This window comes from Pelophylax lessonae (assembly GCF_965119305.1).
Source record: "Pelophylax lessonae genome assembly, chromosome: 2".
Lineage (NCBI taxonomy): Eukaryota > Metazoa > Chordata > Amphibia > Anura > Ranidae > Pelophylax > Pelophylax lessonae.
Genome location: NC_138769.1, coordinates 204,606,414 through 204,630,482, shown reverse-complemented (window position 1 = coordinate 204,630,482; position 24,069 = coordinate 204,606,414).

Below are 24,069 nucleotides of genomic sequence, written 5' to 3'. Positions count from 1 at the left end.
TCTGGCCTGTTAGTGGGCCCTGAGGACCGGAGTTGAGGACCACTGCTTCACAGGATCCTTTTTATAGTTCAACTTATGTTCTCCCTTTTGACTGTGTTTTGTTCCTCCCACAGTTCAGATATTAGATACAGGATTGACTTGCACACCGTGGATATTCCTAATACTACAGGTACAGTTAGCACACAGCGTACACTGAAGAAGGAAACTTTGCACTCTGCTCTGCCTGCTTTCGAGTCCGGTACGCAACTAATCTGGTTCTCCAAACTACACTAACCTCTAATGACACGGTGGTATCTTCATAATTATGTAAGTACTTTTACACCACCACCACAAGCAGCCACGTCCTCCACCACCAAAGATTATTAAGTGGCTTTCCATAAAGGCTAGGGGGCTCAATCACCCTGCGAAAATATTTTCCTTGTGGAAAGAAACCAGCAAACACAAGGCAGATATCTTGTGTGTACAAGAAACCCATTTTCATTCATCCAAGATTCCCACTGCTCACAAAGACTATCCACACATGTTCAAAAAAAGAGAGGTGTTCTTATCCTTGACAATGACAGCAGATTTATCATTAGCACATGTGATCTTACCTTACGTCCATACACTTTGGTCGTAGTCTATGTTCCAAACTCCCACCAGTTTCACTTTCTCAGAAAACTGTTAAAAAAGCATAGCCTCTGTAAAGTATGGTAAACTCCTAATTTGCTGAGATTTCAACCTCACAGTTGACTCAGGGATGGACACCACAGCCCGTACCAAACACAGTATCCCGACCCTACATGAGTGGGATCCTTAAACAGTTATGGGCTAGAAAAAAAAAAACATACGCCCAAAGGCTAGACTCCTTAATTTCAGAGATTCACCAGCTAGAATCCCAAAATAAAATCTCACTGACTGCAACCAACACCCTCACCAAACTTAGGGAAAACCTGAGGGAGCTTCTGACTCAACAATACGACAAACTCCTCAGGCGTCTTAACCTCCAATCTTATGCCAATGCCAAGAGGGCAGGCAAATATTTGGCCAATATAAACTAAAGACGCAAATAGCATACCTGAAACACCCCACTCTTCACCATAAGATAACCAATCCCCATGCCATAGCTGATCATGATCAGTTCACAGACTACTACGGTGCACTCTACAACCTGCGCAATGATCTATCAACACCCCAACCAACCATTAAGAATATCCAATCTTTCTTAAAAATTCTAAATCTCCCTTCCCTTTCTGAGGATCAACTTCTGAACCCTAATGCCCCCTGTACAAGACATAAAATAGAGTCAGTAATAAACACCTTGCCCACCGGTAAATTTCCATGATCGGATGGCGCCTCTAATGAGTACTTTAAAATTTTCCGTACCTCCCTCTCTCCACACCTACAAATCATACATATTTACGTTATTTAAACCGGAGCAAGACCCCACCACACTGGCTAATTTCAGGTCAATATCGCTTCTAAACTCTGATGTGAAAATCTATGCCAAAGCACTGGCAAGATGCCTAACTGACAAAATCCCTCTTCTGATACAAAAGGACCAGATGGGATTCACTAATGGGAGACAAACCTCAGACACTACTAGAAGGTTAAAGAACATCATGCATTACGCCGAGAGACATTGAGTGCCTTCTCTACTGCTCTCAATAGACACAGAGAAGGCATTCTATAGAGTTCACTGGCAATACATGGCAATACATGTCACAAGTAGGGATGATCGAACTTTTGAAAAGTTCGGTTCGGCCAGAACATCCGAACTTCCCGAAAGTTCGGCCCGGATTTCAGAACCCCATTGAAATCAATGGGACCCGAACTTCGGTAATCAAAAAACACAATTTTTAAGCCCTAAAACCCAATAAATGCCCCTAAAAAGTCCCTAGGGTTCTGGGTCATGCCCCATTAACTATTAATCACACAAAAAAAGTTCTTAAAAATTGTCATTTTTGATAAAAAAGCCAATTATTGAAAAAAAAAAAGAGAGAGATTTTTTGACTTTGGATTTGGTATCTGGGGGGTCTAAAAAGTGTACATGTGAAGTTTCAGCTCTGTAGCATGCCCAGAACCATGAAGAAAAAAAAAGATAATTTTTCAGTAGAACAGGGATGTGGGACCCTCCTTTTACACCTATATGATCTTTTTTTTCTGGTTCTGGACATGCTACAGAGCTGAAACTTCACAGGTACACCTTTTAGACCCCCAGACACAAAATCACACAAAAAAGTTCTTAAATATTGTCATTTTTGATAAAAAGGCCAATTATTGAAAAAAAAAAGAGGGATTTTTTGATTTTTACTTTGGATTTCGTATCTGGGGGGTCTAAAAGGTGTACATGTGAAGTTTCAGCTCTGTAGCATGTCCAGAACCAGAAAAAAAAAAGATTGTTTGTATTAGAACACTTTAATTTCAGGAATATGGCTTCGCTGCCGGTTTAATATTAATAGCAGGCATTTTTTGGGGTTCTTTGCAGTCAGGAAAAACATCTGAACTTGTGTATAGTGGTACTGTGCACAAGTTCAGATGTTTTGCCTGCCTCCAAAAACCCCCAAAAAATGGCAGCAAAAACACACCTGGGCATTTTTTTTTTGACGCTAGCGTTTTTTTTGGCATTTTTTGGGGTTCTTTTGAGGCAGGCAAAACATCTGAACTTGTGTATAGTGGTATATATACACACATAATTATATGTATATAGACACCTAGCCATATATAGGTGTGATAGTAGCAGAAATATATTACTGTAAATGATTTCATTAGCGCAAGCATATATTTCTGCTACTATCACACCTATATATGTCTAGGTGTGTATATAAATATATGTATGTGTGTATATACACCACTATACACAAGTTCAGATGTTTTGCCTGCCTCCAAAACCCCCCAAAAAATGCCAGCAAAAACACACCTGGGCATTTTTTTTTTTTTGACACTAGTGTTTTTTTGGCATTTTTTTGGGTTCTTTTGAGGCAGGCAAAACATCTGAACTTGTGTATAGTGGTATATATACACACATAATTATATGTATATAGACACCTAGCCATATATAGGTGTGATAGTAGCAGAAATATATTACTGTAAATGATTTCATTAGCGCAAGCATATATTTCTGCTACTATCACACCTATATATGTCTAGGGGTATATATACAGACATATATGTGTATATATACCCCCTATACACATGTTCAGATGTCATGTCTGACATCAAACATGTCCTCAAAAAAGCACTGGCAGTGGCAGCCCCTGCAGCATGAAAAATGCTTGGCTGGTGAGAAGCCATATTCCTGTCCTGAAGCAACTCAGAGAAATGATCATTTCTCTATAGCGGTCACCCTGCTATGGAAGGGTTTTGTCACCCTTCCATAGCAGTCACTGTCAGTTAACCCTACACTACACTACGGTCCCTTTACACTTAACACTTTCCCTACAGAAACTAAATTTTTGAAGCTAACTTAAGTGTAAAGGAGCACTCTAACTACACTAGATATCCCTTTTCTCACCCTAAAAATAGCTAAATGACACTTTGTAACACATTAGAACAGAACAGCATTCCACTCTCTTCCATGTCCCGTACAAGAATGCTAGGAATTTGGCGGGGGCGATCTTATATACTGGGGGGCGTATTCACTAATAAGGATGATCGAACTTTTGAAAAGTTCGGTTCGGCCAGAACATCCGAACTTCCCGAATGTTCGGCCCGGATTTTAGAACCCCATTGCAATCAATGGGACCCGAACTTTGGTAATCAAAAAACACCATTTTTAAGCCCTAAAACCCAATAAATGCCCCTGAAAAGTAACCCTAGGCACTGGGTCATGCCCCATTAACTATTAATCACACAAAAAAAAGTTCTTAAAAATTGTAATTTTTGATAAAAAAGCCAATTATTGAAAAAATTAAAAAAAAAAAAAAAAAAGAGAGATTTTTTGATTTTGACTTTGGATTTAGTATCTGGGGGTCTAAAAGGTGTGCATGTGAAGTTTCAGCTCTGTAGCATGTCCAGAACCATGAAGAAAAAAAAAAGATAATTTTTCAGTAGAACAGGGATGTGGGACCCTCCTTTTACACCTATATGATCTTTTTTTTCTGGTTCTGGACATGCTACAGAGCTGAAACTTCACAGGTACACCTTTTAGACCCCCCAGACACAAAATCACACAAAAAAGTTCTTAAAAATTGTCATTTTTGATAAAAAAGCCAATTATTGAAAAAAAAAAAAAAGAGATTTTTTGATTTTTACTTTGGATTTCGTATCTGGGGGGTCTAAAAGGTGTACATGTGAAGTTTCAGCTCTGTAGCATGTCCAGAACCAGAAAAAAGAAGATTGTTTGTATTAGAACACTTTAATTTCAGGAATATGGCTTCGCTGCCGGTTTAATATTAATAGCAGGCATTTTTTGGGGTTCTTTGCAGTCAGGAAAAACATCTGAACTTGTGTATAGTGGTACTGTGCACAAGTTCAGATGTTTTGCCTGCCTCCAAAAACCCCCAAAAAATGGCAGCAAAAACACACCTGGGCATTTTTTTTTTTGACGCTAGCGTTTTTTTTGGCATTTTTTTGGGTTCTTTTGAGGCAGGCAAAACATCTGAACTTGTGTATAGTGGTGTATATACACACATACATATATTTATATACACACCTAGACATATATAGGTGTGATAGTAGCAGAAATATATGCTTGCGCTAATGAAATCATTTACACTAATATATTTCTGCTACTATCACACCTATATATGTCTAGGTGTGTATAAACATATAAGTATGTGTGTATATATACCACTATAGACAAGTTCAGATGTTTTGCCTGCCTCAAAAGAACCAAAAAAATGCCCAAAAAAACGCTAGCGTTGCCCAGGTGTGTTTTTGCTGCCATTTTTGGGGGGTTTTTGGAGGCAGGCAAAACATCAGAACTTGTGCACAGTACCACTATACACAAGTTCAGATGTTTTTCCTGACTGCAAAGAACCCCAAAAAATGCCTGCTATTAATATTAAACCGGCAGCGAAGCCATATTCCTGAAATTAAAGTGTTCTAATACAAACAATCTTTTTTTTTTCTGGTTCTGGACATGCTACAGAGCTGAAACTTCACATGTACACCTTTTAGACCCCCCAGATACGAAATCCAAAGTAGAAATCAAAAAAATCTCTTTTTTTTTTCAATAATTGGCTTTTTTATCAAAAATGACAATTTTGAAGAACTTTTTTTTGTGTGATTTTTGTGTGATTTTTTTTGTGTGAATATGGCTTTGCTGCCGGTTTAATATTAATAGCAGGCATTTTTTTTGACGCTAGCGTTTTTTTGGCATTTTTTTGGGTTCTTTTGAGGCAGGCAAAACATCTGAACTTGTGTATAGTGGTATATATACACACATACATATATTTATATACACCCCTAGACATATATAGGTGTGATAGTAGCAGAAATATATCTGTGTAAATAATTTAATTAGCGCAAGCATTTATTTCTGCTACTATCACACCTATATATGTCTAGGGGTGTATATACAGACATATATGTATATATACACCCCCTATACACATGCTCAGATGTCATGTCTGACATCAAACATGTCCTCAAAAAAGCACTGACAGTGGCAGCCCCTACAGCATAAAAAATGCTTGGCTGGTGAGAAGCCATATTCCTGAACTGAAGTTCAGAGAAATTATTATTTCTCTATAGCGGTCACCCTGCTATGGAGGGGTTTTGTCACCCTTCCATAGAAGTCACTGTCAGTTAACCCTACACTACACTACGGTCCCCTGACACTTCATACTTTCCCTACAGAAACTAAATTTTTGAAGCTAACTAAAGTGTAAAAGGAGCACTCTAACTACACTAGATATCCCTTTCCTCACACTAAAAATAGCTAAATGACATTTTTTAGCAGATTAGAACAGAACAGCATTCCACTCTCTTTCATGTCCCGTACAAGAATGCTAGGAATTTGGCGGGGGCGATCTTATATACTGGGGGGCGTATTCACTAATGATTGGTCTAGGGACCCCCTAGTCACTCCAATCACATTCCTAGCATTCTCCTGCCCCTCAATTGACTTTTGCTAATGGTTCTGGTCCAATCATGGGCTTTTAAAGCCCATTTCCTGAAGCATTGCATTTTGGGCGGTTCTGGTTGCCGAATTCCGAACTTTTTGGGCAAAAAGTTCGGATTTCGGCCGAACCTCGAACAGCCAATGTTCGGGTCGAACCTATGGTCGACCTGAACGGTTCGATCATCCCTATTCACTAATGATTGGTCTAGGGACCCCCTAGTCACTCCAATCACATTCCTAGCATTCTCCTGCCCCCTCAATTGGCTTTTGCTGGTCCAATCACGGGCTTTTAAAGCCCATTTCCTGAAGCATTGCATTTTGGTCGGTTCTGGTTGCCGAATTCCGAACTTTTTGGGCAAAAAGTTCTAAATTCGGCCGAACCTCAAACACCCAATGTTCGGGCCGAACCGATGGTGGACCCGAACCGTTCGATCATCCCTAGTCACAAGTACTCTCAAAATTTGGGGTCCAGGGCCCTATCTTGTCTGCAATACTTGCGCTTTACTCCTGTCCTACAGCTCAAGTGTACACATCAGGCCTCCTATCCAAAATGTTCTACATTTCCAATGGGACTCGCCAGGTGTGCCTTTTATCTCCAACTATATTTAATCTAATGATTGAACCCCTAGCAGAAGCAATACAATCCCACTCAATAATCGAAGGATTTCAATTTGGTACCAGATCGCACGTAATAAAATCCATTTGCGAACTACATCATTCTACTACTGAATGACCTGTTCAGGTCCTCACTACGGGCTCACCAATCCCTGATAGATTTTAGGAGTGGCTCTTACTATAAAGTCAGCTTTATGAAATGTCTTATCCTTGACATGGGAATTGGCCCCCCCCACTAGACTAACCCTTCAAAACACCCTCCCATTTATGTTTAGCTTACTTTGCATCCCTTACCTAGATGTCACACTGATAGCAACAGCTTCAACATTAGTCATTACTAAATTGAAACCCAACTAAAGGATATTGTGAAAAGGGAACCGTCTTGGGTAGGTAGACTGCTCCTTTTAAAATGTAAATTCTACCACAAATTTTCTATGTGTTCCACACACTGCTAATCCCTTTGCCTTCCAAAATCCTCACTACCCTGTCGAGTCTCATGTGGAAATTCCTTTAGAACGGCAAAAGAACCAGCTGCTCGCACTCCAACCTGATCATGCACAAACGGGTAGGAGGGGCAGGTGTAGTTAATATCCATGACTATTTTAGAGCTGTCAGGCTTGACCAACTCAGATACTGGTTTAATGACCATAACAGCCCTCTCTGGCTTGATATAGAAAAAGTCATTACTCCCGCAAGAGATCTGATAGCCTTTCTCATGGGAGACATGGGTATCTTGGGAAATCCCAACATACTCACCTCCCTTGCAAATATCTTTACAAACCTGGAGGTTTCTATATAGCCATTGTGCCAACAGCACTGTCACGGTTCTCGCCTTGGCTTTAAGACAGTCAGGCGTGGTCGCCATTAAGTACCTAACATGGGATTTGAACCTGTGTACTTTGACATTCTGTCCTGTTAACCTGCCTCTGAGCCACACTTCAGCTCATATAGATCCAGTCTTGTTAATCTGGTGTTCCTTTCAGCACTAGGGGGCTGGACTTCACCTGAGTGTGCTCTTGTCTATCAATGTCCACCTGAAGCTAATTGCTCAATTAAGCAAGCTATAAAACACTGTCTCTCACTGAGAGCATTGTCAGTTCATTGCTGATCCTTCCTTGTTCCTGTGTTGCTGATCTATGTTCCAGACCTTGTTCCTGTTTCCCAAGCGTGTGTTCCAGACTGACTCCGGCTTCCATCCTTACCTTGTTGTTCCTGTGATCCTTATCCGGACTCCTGTCTTCCAGTGACTTCTGTTATTCCTGGACTTCCCTTCCCATTGCATTCCTGCCGGTCTTGCCTATTGGAGCACCGTCCCTGCCAAGCCCCCGTGCACAAATTCACAGGCCAGGTGGCTTTCTTACCTGGTCACCTTGGACTGTGGATATCTGCAAGGGTGAGCGTACATCTCTGCGTTACAGACTCCAACAAAGGTAAGCCCCGTGACATAATGAACTGACCATATGGAGTCCGCAGAGATGTGCAAGCAGCTCACCCAGCAGGTGTCCAGCCTGGCCCAGACTGTGGCTGAATTGCAGCAAGAAGTGCTGATACTTAAAGGCACAGTGCGCCCAGCCCTGGAACCTGCACATCCAGAACCCTATGTTCTTTTACAACCTTCCGGATGGATTGTGAGCTCCTGTTTGTCCTTAAGCCCAGGACCTATTACAGTGACTTTATCAAGGTTCATTCTGCTATTAATCTGCTTTCCGGAAGGATGAAGACATGGGCATACCAGATGCTGCAGGAGAAAAGTCCTATCTTGGACAATTGGGAGTCATTTATAACTGCCATGGACTCTCAGTGTCTTAACTCCCAGAAAGCTGCTTTCAAACCTGCTCCTGGTTCCCGCAGACCTCGGGTACCTAGAGAAAAAGCAAACCCATACCAATATGACTCTGCCTGGTCACAGTACAAGCCTGCCTGCACCAGCCGGCCTTGTCATCCTGACCCTACTTCAACATGCCTTGATCCTCCAGAGGTTAAAGAGGAGCCCATGGAGATCGGCGCCGTGCGCACCAGGCTGTCTTCCAAAGAAAGAGACCGTAGGAAAAACAGTGGCCTTTGTTTCTATTGTGGAGAGAGGGGACATTTTATCACATTTTGCCCAACTCGTCCATCCAGGCCTACGGCTCTCCCAGTGGATACCATGCAGATCCGTCCTATCTTCCCAGAAACACAGCCTGGAAACTGCCAAGGTTGCTTCCAGCCCTGTCCCCGTTCTGTGTCTGAAAAGGGCACCCAGACTATGGCAAACGTGGAAACTAATACCCCTGTGGAAGTCCCTCCTCCAGTTCCAGTAAAGTCTGTACCTCTTTCTAAAGAAACTCCTGTTCTAGAAAGCACCTTCATTACTTCCTGCCCTTACAATGAAGTTCTTTCACCTGACTGCACATATGCTTCTAATGGCACTGTGGTACGTAAGGAGGATCTGAAGTTGTTTGAGGAAGTATTAAAAGCTGCAAATGCCTATCCTGTGGAAGACCTCTGCAAAGAACCTGTTCCTGTCCGGAGGGTGTCTTTAAAGGGGGGGTACTGTCACGGTTCTCGCCTTGGCTTTAAGACAGTCAGGCGTGGTCGCCGTTAAGTACCTAACATGGGATTTGAACCTGTGTACTTTGACATTCTGTCCTGTTAACCTGCCTCTGAGCCACACTTCAGCTCATATAGATCCAGTCTTGTTAATCTGGTATTCCTTTCAGCACTAGGGGGCTGGACTTCACCTGAGTGTGCTCTTGTCTATCAATGTCCACCTGAAGCTAATTGCTCAATTAAGCAAGCTATAAAACACTGTCTCTCACTGAGAGCATTGTCAGTTCATTGCTGATCCTTCCTTGTTCCTGTGTTGCTGATCTATGTTCCAGACCTTGTTCCTGTGTTCCTGTTTCCCAAGCGTGTGTTCCAGACTGACTCCGGCTTCCATCCTTACCTTGTTGTTCCTGTGATCCTTATCCGGACTCCTGTCTTCCAGTGACTTCTGTTATTCCTGGACTTCCCTTCCCATTGCATTCCTGCCGGTCTTGCCTATTGGAGCACCGTCCCTGCCAAGCCCCCGTGCACAAATTCACAGGCCAGGTGGCTTTCTTACCTGGTCACCTTGGACTGTGGATATCTGCAAGGGTGAGCGTACATCTCTGCGTTACAGACTCCGACAAAGGTAAGCCCCGTGACAAGCACATACAAAGTTACATACCAATTTTTGAAAATGAAATTAATCCTAAAAAATACAACTTGCCTAATAATTGTGCACACAGTGTACGTATTGCATCGTATTTTTTAGAAAGGAGAGAGCTTGTGCATGTTGTAGGCATATTTTGTAATATGTCAGTCTTGTACTGTATTCCTCAAATTTTAATAGTTTGTATGTACAGCATTTTTTTTTAGCAAAAGCACATTAATACACTACAGAGGTTTTAATTGGCTTAATAAAAAGCAAAGCAAAACAACGTGTGCCATCTGCTAGTTGCTCCGATCAGGTCTGGGCCCCACTCACCTTCCTGATGCTCCACAATGCACACCAGATGTGATAACAGCACCAGAAACTCATATATATATATATACACATGAACCAAAAGTGACTGCTGATGACATCTTTCCAGTTTGATTGTTGGTTACCCAGTGCATCCTGGAATATCTCATATCTGCAATACCTCCAAATCGAGTTAGTGAAGCTAACTGAATAAAACCCTCACAAAAGCTGCAGGTGCAGTTTGAGAGTGTTGTGATAAACTTCTATGGAAACTTTGGAGACTCTTTGTAGTACTAAGAAAGCAACCTGGGGTATACCTTTTGAAGTGATGCCAGGGCTGGCACAAGACATTGTGCTACTGGGTCCAAGAATGAAATGCTGCCCCCCCCCCAAAAAAAAAATAAAAAAAACACGCCCACCAAAAGGCCCCCGCATCCATTATTTTATATAAATATAACATTTTGAAAATATTATATATACTGTTTGCTTCTACCATAACTCACCACCAGACTGGTCCACCAAACACCCACTGTCTGTCCTCAGTCCTCCTGTCATTACTGTGTCTGCCGCAAGCACCGCTCTAGAAGATCCAGCCTGCACTGCATAAGATGGAGTGTGCTGATGTCTGACGTCATTGCGCACACACAATCACGCAAGGGACATTCCCAGGAAAAGACACTCCGCCTCCTCATATTCATCAGTTTGCACTACAGGCAGCAGTATGAGATGGGGAAATGCCGCCTGCAACGCGCCGCAAACTGATCACACAAAAAACTGCTGAAAAAAAATCTTGGCAGTCAATTTGCTGCCATCTTTCAAAGTTCTGCCTGGGTCCAATGGACCCAGCGGGACCCATGGTAGGGCTGGCCCTGAGTGCCGCAGAGCAAAGCAAACACAACAGTGTGAACAGGTCTGTAAGGCAACCATTTTATTTAGTGGGAGGTACTTTGATCGGCATTCAGAGTGCTTTAAAAAAAAAGAATATTCAATGCCACATTTTGAAACAAGTGCAAACGAGGCCTAAGCCAGTCAGGTGTTCCTACATTACAGTAAGTTTGCTGACTGGAGGGGAAATCCCTACTTTCACTATCCCCTCACAAACACAGGAGGTCATTGGCCAAGTTGTAATGCTTTAACTCTAAAAGAGAAACATAAAATCAAATTCAAGCTGTCTTTCTGGATTGGAAAATGAACCGAAAAAAACTTAAATTTTTTTGGCAGAGAAAACAAATATTTCAACAGTAAATTGAGCCTTTTAACTTTAAGTCGGTTTCAAGCATACTATTTACCTAACGGGGACCTGCTTTCTGTCCACAATGACTTTTCTGGCCTTTTGACATTTTCAAAGTAAACTACATAATTGTGAGTTTTTATTTTGGTAGAAAAATGTTTACCATATGGGGAATAGGTACATTTTATCTTTGCCCTGCACAACTCCGTCCTATAGAGGCCATCACCCTCATGCCATTTTGGGAGTTGTCTAACAAATGTTAATGAATTAAATAATCTTCAGTCCACTGAGCACAACTGTATCTGCCCAGCATCCTTGCATGCATTTCGCCATACAAGGTTAAAGTTGTCCTTTGTCATGCCAGCCATCCTCATCCACAAGGTTGGGAATATTCCCATGCTTGTCTTTAAAATCATTTATGTGAGGTCAACCCCATAAAAGTGAACTATTATAATTTCATAATATCCAGAGGGGAGATAGTAACTTCGTTTTGGCATGTAGTCAACTTAGTTACGCAGTGTGCATGCAGCAGGTGGGATGATACACTAATAGGAATTTTCTTATAGCCACAGTATTTTTGCTATGGATTTATATTCACGGATAGTAGCTTCTGAATCTGTTCTTTGGTGTTCTAATTAACGTGCAGTGCTGTGCAAAAGTTTTAAGCAGGTGTGAAAAAATGTTGTCAATTAGGAATGCTTTCAGAAATAGAAGTGTTAATAGTTTACTTTTACCAGTTAACAAAATGGAAAGTAAATGAACAGAAGAGAAATACAAATCAAATCAATATTTGGCGTGGCCATCCCTTGCTTTCAAAACAGAATCAATTATTTTAGGAACACTTGCACAATTTTTGAATCAGCTCAGCAGGTAGGTTACTCCAAACATCTCAGAGAACGAACCACCTATCTTCTGTGGATGTAGACTGCCTCAAATAATTCTGTCGTTTCATGTAATCCCAGACAGACTCAATGATGTTGATCACTTCCAGGATTCCTTGTTTTTCTTTACATTGAAAATAGTTCCTAATGACATTGGCTGTATGTTTGGGTTAATTGTTCTGCTTCCAAATAAATTTGGGGCCTATCACACACCTTCCTGGTGGTATGGCATGATGGTATCTGCCTGCTTGTGCACAGGAGTGACGTCACCTCTACCTAACCATTCAAACGGCCGAAGATTCTGAACCTGGAAGGAAGACCGGGTGAAGATGGAATTGCCAGGGAGCCGTGACAGTGCAGTGCTGGAGGGCACCATTTGTAGCTAAGTCTGTCATAATGTACTAGTATGCAGTGCACACTAGTATACTAACTAGTATACTAGTAAACCTGCAAAGGGCCCATTTTTTGTAGTTTACAACCAGGATTTACTACTGCTTTAACAACAAATCATTGATTTCTGCACTGAAGTGATACAGATGCCTATGTGAACTAACACTTAGGGTTCTTTCACACCACTCCATTGAAAAAAAAAATGTCTTAAAGTGAAGCTCAACCCAAAAAGGGAAGCTCCGCTTGTTTGCTCCCCCCCCCCCCCCCCCCCCCCGCTGCCAGGTGACAGGTACCCATTTCCACTTCTGAGTTCTCCAGAAGTTTGGTTCTCCTCTGCTTTCCCCTGCCACTGGGTCAGGCACAAAGAACAGCACGCTTCCTGCATGCGCAGTAGGAAACTGCCTGTGAAGCCGCAAGACTTCACTGCCAGTTTCCCTTACAAGTAATGAGGCAGCAGAACTCGAGAGCTGATTGAAAAATCGTCTGTGGTGCTGACATTGCAAGATTCCTGGACAGATAAGTGTCCTAATAATAAAAACAGTGTTTTTACCTGCTGACTTTTCTTTTTTTTTTTTTTTTTTTTTTTTTTTTGGTGAGGGGGCTGGAGCTCTGCTTTAAAAATGCATATGCATTTTGGAGGCGTTTCTTGTGCAAATTCTGGGTGCCTGATTCCCAGCATGCACCTGTAAAACATGGACATGTGACTCAAACGCACCAAAAACTCAACCGCAGTGAGTTTGTGATGCCTTTTTCATTGATTTTAAGTCATATTTGCAGACACAAAATACTTACTAGATGTGCACAAATAGCCCCACCACATGGACACTGTCATAATAGAAGTATTGCTATTGGAAAAGTTGCCCTAAAAATTTTTTTTTTTTACAGCAAAAAAAAAATTTTTTCTTTCCTAAATCAGCCAGAACTGACAGCAGCCGGTAAATACATGGCAAACACATATAGGGTCCATTCACATAACTGTACAATGGGTCCGCATCCCTTCCACAATTTGGTGGATCGTTTACAGACCCATTGATTTTCAATTCCAGTCTAAAAAATTAGGCATTCGCAGGATAAAGAAGTAAGTGTTGGCCAGTACAGGCCCTAAAAATTAGCCCACATGCGTTTACCTGACAGCTAAGAACATTGTATTCTGTGGCTGGAGGTACATTAGGCATTCACAGGAGAAATACGCAAGTGTCGGCCAGTATAGGCCCCAAAAATTAGCCCACATGGGTTTACCTGACAGCTAAGAACGTTGTATTCTGTGGCTGAAGGTACATTAGGCATTGACAGGATACAGAAGTAAGTGTCGGCCAGTATAGGCCCTAAAAATTAGCCCACATGGGTTTACCTGACAGCTAAGAAGGTTGTATTCTGTGGCTGAAGGTACATTCGGCATTGATAGGATACAGAAGTAAGTGTCGGCCAGTATAGGCCCCATAAATTAGCCCACATGGGTTTACCTGACTGCTAAGAACGTTGTATTCTGTGGCTGAAGGTACATTAGGCATTGACAGGATACAGAAGTGTCGGCCAGTATAGGCCCCAAAAATTATCCCACATGGGTTTACCTGACAGCTAAGAACGTTATATTCTGTGGCTGAAGGTACATTAGGCATTGACAGGATACAGAAGTAAGTGTCGGCCGTATAGGCCCCATAAATTAGCCCACATGGGTTTACCTGACAGCTAAGAACGATGTATTCTGTGGATAAAGGTACATTATGCATTGACAGGATACATAAGTAAGTGTATAGGCCAGTATAGGAGTGGAGGCCTGGAGGTACATTAGGCATTGACAGAAAAAATAATTGTCGGCCATGAAAGGCCCCAAAAATTAGGCATTCAATGGACATAAAATGCCTTTTATGCCACTGTATTTACCAAAGACAAGGACCATGCATTGTTGTGGGTGGAGGGCGGTCTGGTGGATATTTGTGGCCTGTCATGAGGAATTGTAACCAAACATGGTCTACTGGTCACATGTGTTGAATTCCTCAGAGATCCATGCCTCATTCATTTTTATAAATGTGAGGTAGTCAACACTGTCATGAGCTAAGCGAGTGCGCTTATCGGTCACGATCCCCCCTGCTGTGCTGAACATCCTTTCGGACAGGACACTGGAGGGGGGCAAGCCAAAGGTTCCATTGCAAATTGTGCAAGCTCTGGCCAGAGGTCAAGCCTGCCCATCCAGTAGTCCAGGGTTCATCACTCCTCAGCGTCCACATCGGCCGTTAACCCGATGTGGTCGGACACTTGTCAGTCTAGGCATTCCCTGATGCTGGATCTGGAGTACAGCTGTCGATGGGTCGGCTGAAAGAATGATCTCATATCTGAAGTGACCAACACATCTTCAAACCGCCCTCTTCTTGCAGGCGCTGTTGGATTGCTCCCCGCAACTGTTTCTCTGTGAGTGGAAATTCCTCTGCCAGCACACGCAAAAGCAGAATGCACCATTTCTCGCAGCAAGGCCTGGAAGTACTGCATTCTGACCGCCCTCTGTGATGGTGGTAACATTTCTACCATTTTTTGTTTGTACCGGGGGTCTAAGTATGTTGCTACCCAGTACTGGTCCTTGCCCTTTATGTTTTTTATACGGGGGTCCCCCTTAAAACACTGGAGCATGAAGGCCCCCATTCGCCCTAAACTGGATGCGGTGTAGTGGCCTGGCTCCAGCTCATCATCCAGGATAATGTCGTCCTCGTTCTCCTCCCCCATCCACGGACAACACCAGGAATCCCAGAAAGGTTTAAAGCATGCTCTTCTTGCTCCCCCTCATCCGCCCTGGCACCATCCTCCTCTGACTCCTCTTTAGACTCCTGTTGTTGACTTATCTCAGATGGACTAGCACCCCATGGGAATTCATCAAACATTGCGACTTCCTCATCTTCCTGCTCCTCGACGGCTTGATCAATGAAACGACGCAATGCACGCTCCAGAAAGAAGGCGTAAGGTACAATGTCACTGATGGCGCCCTGGCCGTGACTGACCAGTTTGGTGATCTCATCAAATGACCGCAGAAGTCTGTATGCGTCGCGCATGAGCAGCCACTGGTGATGTGAAAAACACCCAAGCTTCCCAGAACCTGTCCTGTCGCAGATTTTGTACATGTAGCCGTTAACTGCACGTTTCTCCTGGAGCAGCCTATCAAGCATATACAACGTTCCATCGCATCGGGCAGTCACAAATAAGATGCCTGACGGGCAGGTTGTGTCGCAGCTAAATGTCAGCAAGGCGAGCCATGGCTGTGTAAGATCTTCTGAAATGGCCCAAGATTTTCCTGGCCTGCCACAAGACGTCCTGGACCCCAGGGTATTTGGCAACGAATCACTGCATGACCAAGTTCAGGACGTGTGCCGTGCATGGCACGTGTGTAATTTTGCCCTGTTTCAGCGCGCTCAGCAGATTGGCACCATTGTCGCACACTACTTTACCAACTGTCAAATTGAGCGGTGTCAGCCACTGATCTGCCTGTGAATGCAAAGCTGAAAGGAGTGCAGGACCAGTGTGGCTCTTGGCTTCCAGGCACAACAGACGCAGCACAGCATGGCAATATCTCACCTGGCATGTGGAATAGGTTTTGGGGATCTTGGGCGGCGCAGCGGAAGAGACGGTGGCAGCGGAAAAGGAGGAGTCAGCCGAGGAGGAGAGGGAGGATGGAGTAAGAGGAGGAGAAGAGGCAGGCCTGCATGCAATCCGTGGCGGTAAAACCAAATCTACACGGGTGCCACGGGTTACATGCTTGACAGCCATCAGAAGGTTCACCCAGTGGGCAGTAAAAGTTTTATATACCTTCCCTGCCCATGTTTGATAGACCATGTGTCTGTGGTCAGATGTATCTTGGCACCGATACTGTGTGCCAGAGATACATTCACGTGCCGCTGAACATGGCCCTACAGCTCTGGAATGCCCTTCTGCAAGAAATATTTCCTGCCTGGGACCTTCCATTGTGGTGTTCCAATGGCCACAAATTTCCAAAAGGCCTCCCGAGTCCACCAGTTGATATGGCAGTAGTTGGCGGGCTATCAGTTCCGACAAGCCAGCAGTCAAACATTGGGCAAGAGGGTTATCGGGCGTCATAATTTTTTTACACTCCAACATTTGGGCCACGGAAGCCTGCCTTTTTCCAGAACAACGTGAGGACAGCATGATGGAAGATGGAGTGGAGAACAATTGTGAGGAGAGTGGAGGAGAAGGCAAAGAGGCTGGACAGTGAGATCCTGGAGTGTGGCTTTGTGGGCTCTGACGGCGTTGCTCCCACTGGGTTCGGTGATGGGAGTTCAGGTGCCTTCTTAAGGCAGTCATCCCTAGGTGAGTGTTGGGCTTACCGCGACTTATGCGTTGACTGCAAAGGCTGCAGATGGCAATACTATTGTCAGCAGTGGACACATTAAAAAAAGCCCACACTGCGGAGCCATGTGCAGGCGTCCTGGGGGCACCAGATGTGACTGTACATGGTTGATGGCTCGCTCCTGATACATTTGTCCCTCCTGTGCAATGCAAGTTCTGCCTGCTTCTCCTCCCTATCTGCTGGTCCATCTCTCCCTCTGAACTCCCCTCCTCTTCCTCTCTTGTGGGCAGCCATGTGACGTCCATAGAAACGTCATCGACGTCACCTTTCCCACCACTAACATTCGAGATCTCGGAGTAGGTGGCAACAGCGGGGACCAACCTCCTTGGACTGATCTGGGTACTGTCATCAGACTGCTGAGTGGCAGCTGTTGCTACCTCCTCTTCCTGATCGGATGCCAAGAATGGCTGCGCATCGCAAATGTCTTGTGATGGATCGGAAAATAATTCCAGTGACTCAAGCGGAGGGTATATGGTGGTGGTGGTGTCTTTGGGGGTGCACACAGCAGAGAGTGAAGAGGGTGCAGATAGAGAGGATGAGGAGGCTGCAGAAGAGGAAGGCTGAGTGAGCGTCTTTTGATGTAATCGAATGCACTTTCTTAAACTTCACACTTTGACTCCGGCCTAATGCTCCTGCCCTACCCCTACCAACCCTGCGTAAGGGCCTGCCTCTTCCTCTGCCTGTAATTTTTTTAATTACCCTGTGACAAAAGTCTCTAGAGAAGCGCAGTATATGTGGAACAAGGTATATAACACCCCGCTTCAATCCGTGGTATTGGGGGGCCACTGGTCTATCACACCAGTTCTACAAAAAATTGTCCAGTAACTGTTGTCACTGTGTGTAGCACAGTTAACGCAGCAAAAGAGGCCACATTTTTGCAGGACTAAAATACACTGTTATAAAAGTATACAGTTGAATAACACCCCACTTCAATCTGTGGTATTGGGGGGCCACTGGTCTATCACAACAGTTGTACAAAAAATTGGCCAGTAAGTTTGGCACTGTGTGTAGCAGAGTTAACACAGCAAAAGAGGCAATATTTTTGCAGGACACAAATACACTTATAAAAGTATATTCAGATAACACCCCACTTTAATCTGTGGTATTGGGGGCCACTGGTCTATCACACCAGTTACAATACTTTTTTAAATGTGCTTTTGTCACTGTTTGTAGTATTGCTGCAGAAACGCTCACCACACCAGTCACAATGCTGCACAGTGCACAATACAAATCCACTATAATATGCTTTCTATATTAGAAAGTATATTATAAGTGCATTACACCCCTATATAGTGCACTGCACACCAAAGAATAGTACACCTATACCAAATACCAGCTCTTAAAGGACTTTTTATGGACCTTAACAGAGCGATTTGTGTCACTGATGATCTGTACCTGGTGCACACAGCAAACCTCTCCCTACACTGACAAAAGAGACAGTACACCTATACCAAATACCAGCCCTTAAAAGGACTTTTGTGGACCTTAACAGAGCGATTTGTGTCACTGACAATCTGTCCCTTGTGCACACAGCCAACCTCTCCCTACACTGACAAAAAGCAGAATGTGAAATGGCCGCCAGGTCAGGGCTATTTATCAGGTAGGGGGTATGTCCATGTGCTGAAATGTCTTAATTGGCTGTCCCGTTCCACCTGATGGCTGTGTCATGGGCCAAAGTTCTCCCCAATGTAAACAAATATGGCAGCCGCGAACAACGCCGTATGTTCGCAAAATCGGCGGACTGCGAACGAGCAAGGTGAGGGCAGACAGTACAGTTACAATACAATTCAATAAAGGAGGAATCGGAGGGCACTGCTCATTAGAGCTTACAATCTAAGAGGGAGCTTCAAGTGATACAAAAGGTAATACCTGTGGGGGATGAGCTGATGAAGAAAATAAAAGTACAGTTGTTAGGTAGGGGCAGGATAGGCTTCTCTGAAGAGAAAAGTTTTCAGTGATCGCCTAAAAGTGGATAGAGTTGGAGATAGTCGGATAGACCAGGGAGTGAATCCGGAGCTTTGTGGTTTCACTGGTTAGGTAGCAAAGTATTTTAGAGATGTTCCAGGGGTTGAGGCGGCAAGCCTTGGAAAGCGATTCCATGTGGGGCTCAAAGGAGAGTTCAGAGTCCAGGATAACACCTAGCACCCTGGAATGCGGGGATGGGTGGATGGTTGCTCCATTGCTCTTGACAGAGAAGTCAGGGGAAGAGGCACGTGGGGGAGGAAATATATTATGAGCTTGGTTTTGGACAAGTTGAGATTGAGAAAGTAGTTGAACATACCTTGAACAACATTCTCCTCTCCAGCACTGTTGTTAAAGACTCCCAACTCCAATCCAACAACATCACTGGCTTTGCGAATCAGTTTGTTGAGTCTGTTGGTGTTGGCCACCCTAAGCCTACTTTCCCAGCATGCCACTGCATACAGGAGAGCGCTGGCCAACACAGACTCATAAAACATCTTTAGCATCATCCGGCAGGTATTAAAAGACCTCAGTCTCCTCAAAAAATTGTATAAAAAGTCCCATAGGATATAAAGGGAAACATTTTTCTTGCGTTTTTCCTGCCTTTTTTTAGCAAGGAAAAAATCTAGAAAAAAGCATCAGTATGAAAGCAGCCTTAGGAACAACAAAGCATGGGGTTTCTGCCTTCAACATAGAGCATGTTCTGAAGTAGCCCAGCAGTTATGCATTCCAAACACTGAAGCACACAATACACATTATATTCTAACAATACATTTGTGCAACCAATCCACTTAAAGGAGATTGTAATTCAGATTATAACATGGTAGACTAATGTTCATCTAAAGTCAAAACTTAAGCTTCAAGAAGAATTCCTGCCAAATGCTAACTATACCTAAACCTGCTCCTACCCCTATTCTAATCTACCCAGTAAAGGAAAGGATAGCTATACTTAACTATTCTGAAGGCGCTCCCATGCGGTTACATGATATCTCTTCAGTGAAGAGATCGCAGACAACAGCTGCAGAGCCTGGGCGATTATGCCCCCTATAGGCTTATTATGGGTAATCTATTGTTGGCTGTCTCTTCTCTACACTGAAGCCAATACTGGGAGATGATCACATGACAGGAATGGAGCGCCTTTAGAATAGATAAGTATAGACATCTTCCCTTTACAGGCATACTTTCAAATACACTAGGGAACCCTATGAGGTTTTTATTTTGTCTGTGCTGAGGGAGATTTAAACTCTCTATTTGTCCTAAAGAGCACTGTCATAAAGAAATGAAAATGGGGAAAATCTAAAATTATGAATTGTCATTGGAACAGGAAAGGAGTAGACCTTTTCTAATGGGGGCACTTACTGCAGTGATTACTATCTAAGAGGTGAACTTCCTGTTGGGTCTATGGAACAGGAAGTGAAAGCACCTATCTGGGGCACAAACAGATTAACAGTGGTATTAACCCTTATCTACCAAAAAAAAAAAAAAAGCCAAAAAAACAAAAACACTTAGTGGCGGTTCACACTGCCGCGACCACTAAAGTCGCTTCTAGCGCGACTTTGGCGCGACTTTGGCACGACTTAGCGTGACTTTGGCACGACTTAGCGTGACTTTGGCGCGACTTCAGCGCGAGGCGACTTTTTATTTGGCCAATCACAATATGATGTTTTGTGACCTAATTTCCTTTTCCTGTTTTTTTTTTTTGGTTCTGGACATGCTACAGAGCTGAAACTTGACAGGTACACTTTTTAGACCCCCCCCAGACACTAAATACAAAAAAAGACATTCCTGCCTAAAAAAATGCCCGATAAATGCCTGCAAGAAAAAGACAGCTGGAAAGACACTGCATTAGTTTTCTACTAAAAATTATAAGAAAAATGCTGTTTTTTAGGGGTTCTGGACATGCTACAGAGCTGAAACTTGACAGGTACACTTTTCAGAACCCCCAGACACTAAATACAAAAAAAGACATGCCTGCCTAAAAAAATGCCCGATAAATGCCTGCAAGAAAAACGGCCAGGTTGACAGAAGACATATTCATGTTTTAATAAAAATTATGCTCTTTTCTTGTTCAATACCATTTTTTTGCAAGTCGGATGACAAGTCGGATCACAAGTCGCTTCAATTAAGATAAGGAGGTGACTCCCGTTGAAGTATATGGGACAGGTCGGATCACTGGTCGCCTCAAAGTAGTATCGGACCCTTTTCTGAAGTCGGAGCGACTTCAGTAGTGGCAATTAAGACGGCACTGATGGAATTACATTGCTTTGGTTATGTCAAGCGACCTGGGGCGACACAAGTCGCCTCGTGAGTTGCCCTAGTGTGAATGGACACTTATGCAGATCTGCTGCCTTCTACTGTCTGTGTTTGTAAATAGCTGCTCTTTGTTATTTACCACAGAGTTAGTTGGTTATAGACTGGTACTTCTGGTTCCTGCTAACTGGGTCAGAAACCCCAATTGGGGAACTTTTATATTTATATAAAGGGGACTTTCCAGGAAGTAGACACAAAACTGGGCCACATGATCTTTTTACAAAAAAGGGCTGCTGCTTACTGCTGTATTTCACCCGGACCAGAAGCATAGACTATTAGACAAGTATTCCTGTGTTCGAATAGTTTAACTGCAGCTGCCCATAGCTTCAAATGTGTATCTGAATCCTTGTGACAGATGGATCTCTGTTCTATTGTTATTATTTCACTAGCTACTGTATGTGTGTAGTGGTCACCTTCCAATATATTAATAGGTGAACCTGTTTATTGCAATAGAGTTTATATGCAGCTCCTGTTATTTTATTTAACCCTGTCCCTTCTGGTCTGTAATTCTATAGCTAGTTTTAGGTCAGGGCTCAATAATGAGCAAAGGTTAGAGCCAGCATAGGCATTCTGTGGCCACTTGTTTGTTAGAGGTCTGGTTACATGTCAGTTTAGAAGCTGCTAGGGACTGAGACACAGAGTAGATAGGCTAACTCTGAGCTCCAGTGCCATGCTACAGTTTCCACTGGTAAGAAGCTGATTTCCAGCCTGGGTGGACAACGGTTGGAGAATCTCCCCATCACCACTGATCTTGACTTCAGGTTTCCAACTTTATCACAAACACTGCATAGCCATAATCCCTGCCCTGGGTGTAGTCACTGTCAACTTTCTTAATAAACCCACTCTTCTACTTAGTGAAGGTTCTGGTTCTCCTACAGGTTTGCAGCAATATCCTGTTTGGAGAGGGCCATTTGTCATAACACCTCTCTCCAAAATGAGGGCTACACATTTTAATGCTGCACTTTTTATTTGAGAAATGAACATTTTTCCTCAAGTATATAATAAACTTTTAATCCATCAGTAACTTGTGTAGCTGGAGACAAAATGATACAGAAGTTTGGTTTATTAAAAAATGACCAGTCTTGTGGTTTTCCAGCATAACTTTCATCTCTACAACTTTGAAATTGCTCTTCCAGCCTTCTAAAAGATTGATATGAATTAATAACAGGTTGCTATGAAAAGCAGTATTCGGAGAAATTCTGCTATTGTGCTCTTTTTGTTTTATGCAGAGCCATTAGCAATTACAGGTGGTTTGGCATTCTGAAGGGGAATCTGTCTTCAGAAATGTTATAATTCCATCTATCATTAAACGGACCCAGAAATAATGCAGTAGGCTCTGCCGGATCATGCTTGTGTCTGCCATCCAGCTCTTTAGTCGATACTGCTGCTACTCTGGAAATCAAATTCTTCCCTTGTATCCCTTAAACTGTAGAATAAATGAGATTTTATATAAGGAATTAACCTTTGTCAGTTAGAACCTTATGACGGAAAAGCTTTGTAGGTGAATGACACAAGCACTAAAAGACCAGTACATGTAAAATACTAGTAAAGTACTCATACACAGGATGATTATGATGAGTGATTTGGCAGTTTAGATCTAATTAGCCCAAATGATTCCCAATTTCACTCTACATCTGATTTCCTGCCAATGTTTATCAACTACAATACATTGTCAACATCAGATGATGACAGCATCAATCTAATATTTTTCTATAATAAATTAGTGTAAAGTGCAGATACTAAGTGCAAAGTGTGGTACCCACCCAGAGCAGCCGCCATGCAGATTTTATAATTTTTCTTGTGCAGGCAGACATGAAAGACCTCAGTTTAATCCAGGTATGTACAGTATTTATTAAAATGCCTAAAGCTTAACTAGACTCTCCTGTTCTTTATAGCCAGAGAAGCTGCTATCTCAGCCTCTGTTCAATCTGCATTTGCCAAGATGCCATATTTCTAAAACAGACATTTGATGGTTTGACAGCCCAGTTATGGGCACAAGCAACTGTGACAGTTATTATTCACAGCATGCCTCGAATGTCACTGCTTTCAGCTATAGTTAAATCAGTGGGTTTCGTTACACTTTAATTTGGTACTAAATGTTAGGTGTTTTCACAAAATAACGCGTTTTCTGCATTTTGGTGAAAAAAAAAAAAATGCTCCAGTGCCCTTATACTGTATGCCCCCTGCCCACAATCACACAATCACTTTCCTGTGGTCAGGGGCACCATTAGAAATTGTAAGGCCCCATGCTGCCTGTTTGACAGGGCCCTTCCACCTCAGTGTTTCTAATCAGCTGTACATGACAGCCCTGCAGGCTAATTCATCCCATAAAAGGGACTTTAAAAATCCTATTGTGCATGCTTAGTAATTCTGCCAGTAATCCACCTCAATACAGACTCCCTTCCTAGCCTAATCACTCAGTACAAACCTCCCCCCCCCCCCCCGGTAAAGACCTCCTAGTACAGATCCCCCCCCCATCCCATCTTAACCCCTCAGAACAGAACCCTCATCTTAGTCTAACCCTGCAGTACAGACCCCTCTCATTCTAATCCTTCAGTATAGACCCCTCCCCCCCCCCCCCAAGTACAGTCTCCCCTCCCAGCCTATCACAGACCCCCCACCCATCCTTACCCCTCAGTACAGAACCCTCCTCTTAGTCTAACCTTTCAGTACAGACCTCCCCCCAAGAACAGTCTCCCCTCCCAGCCTATACCCTCAATAAAGACCCCCGTTCCATGCTAATACCTAAATATGGACCCCTCCTCCCATTCTACTGCCCCAGTACAGACCCCCCAGTATAGCCCCCACCCCAGCATA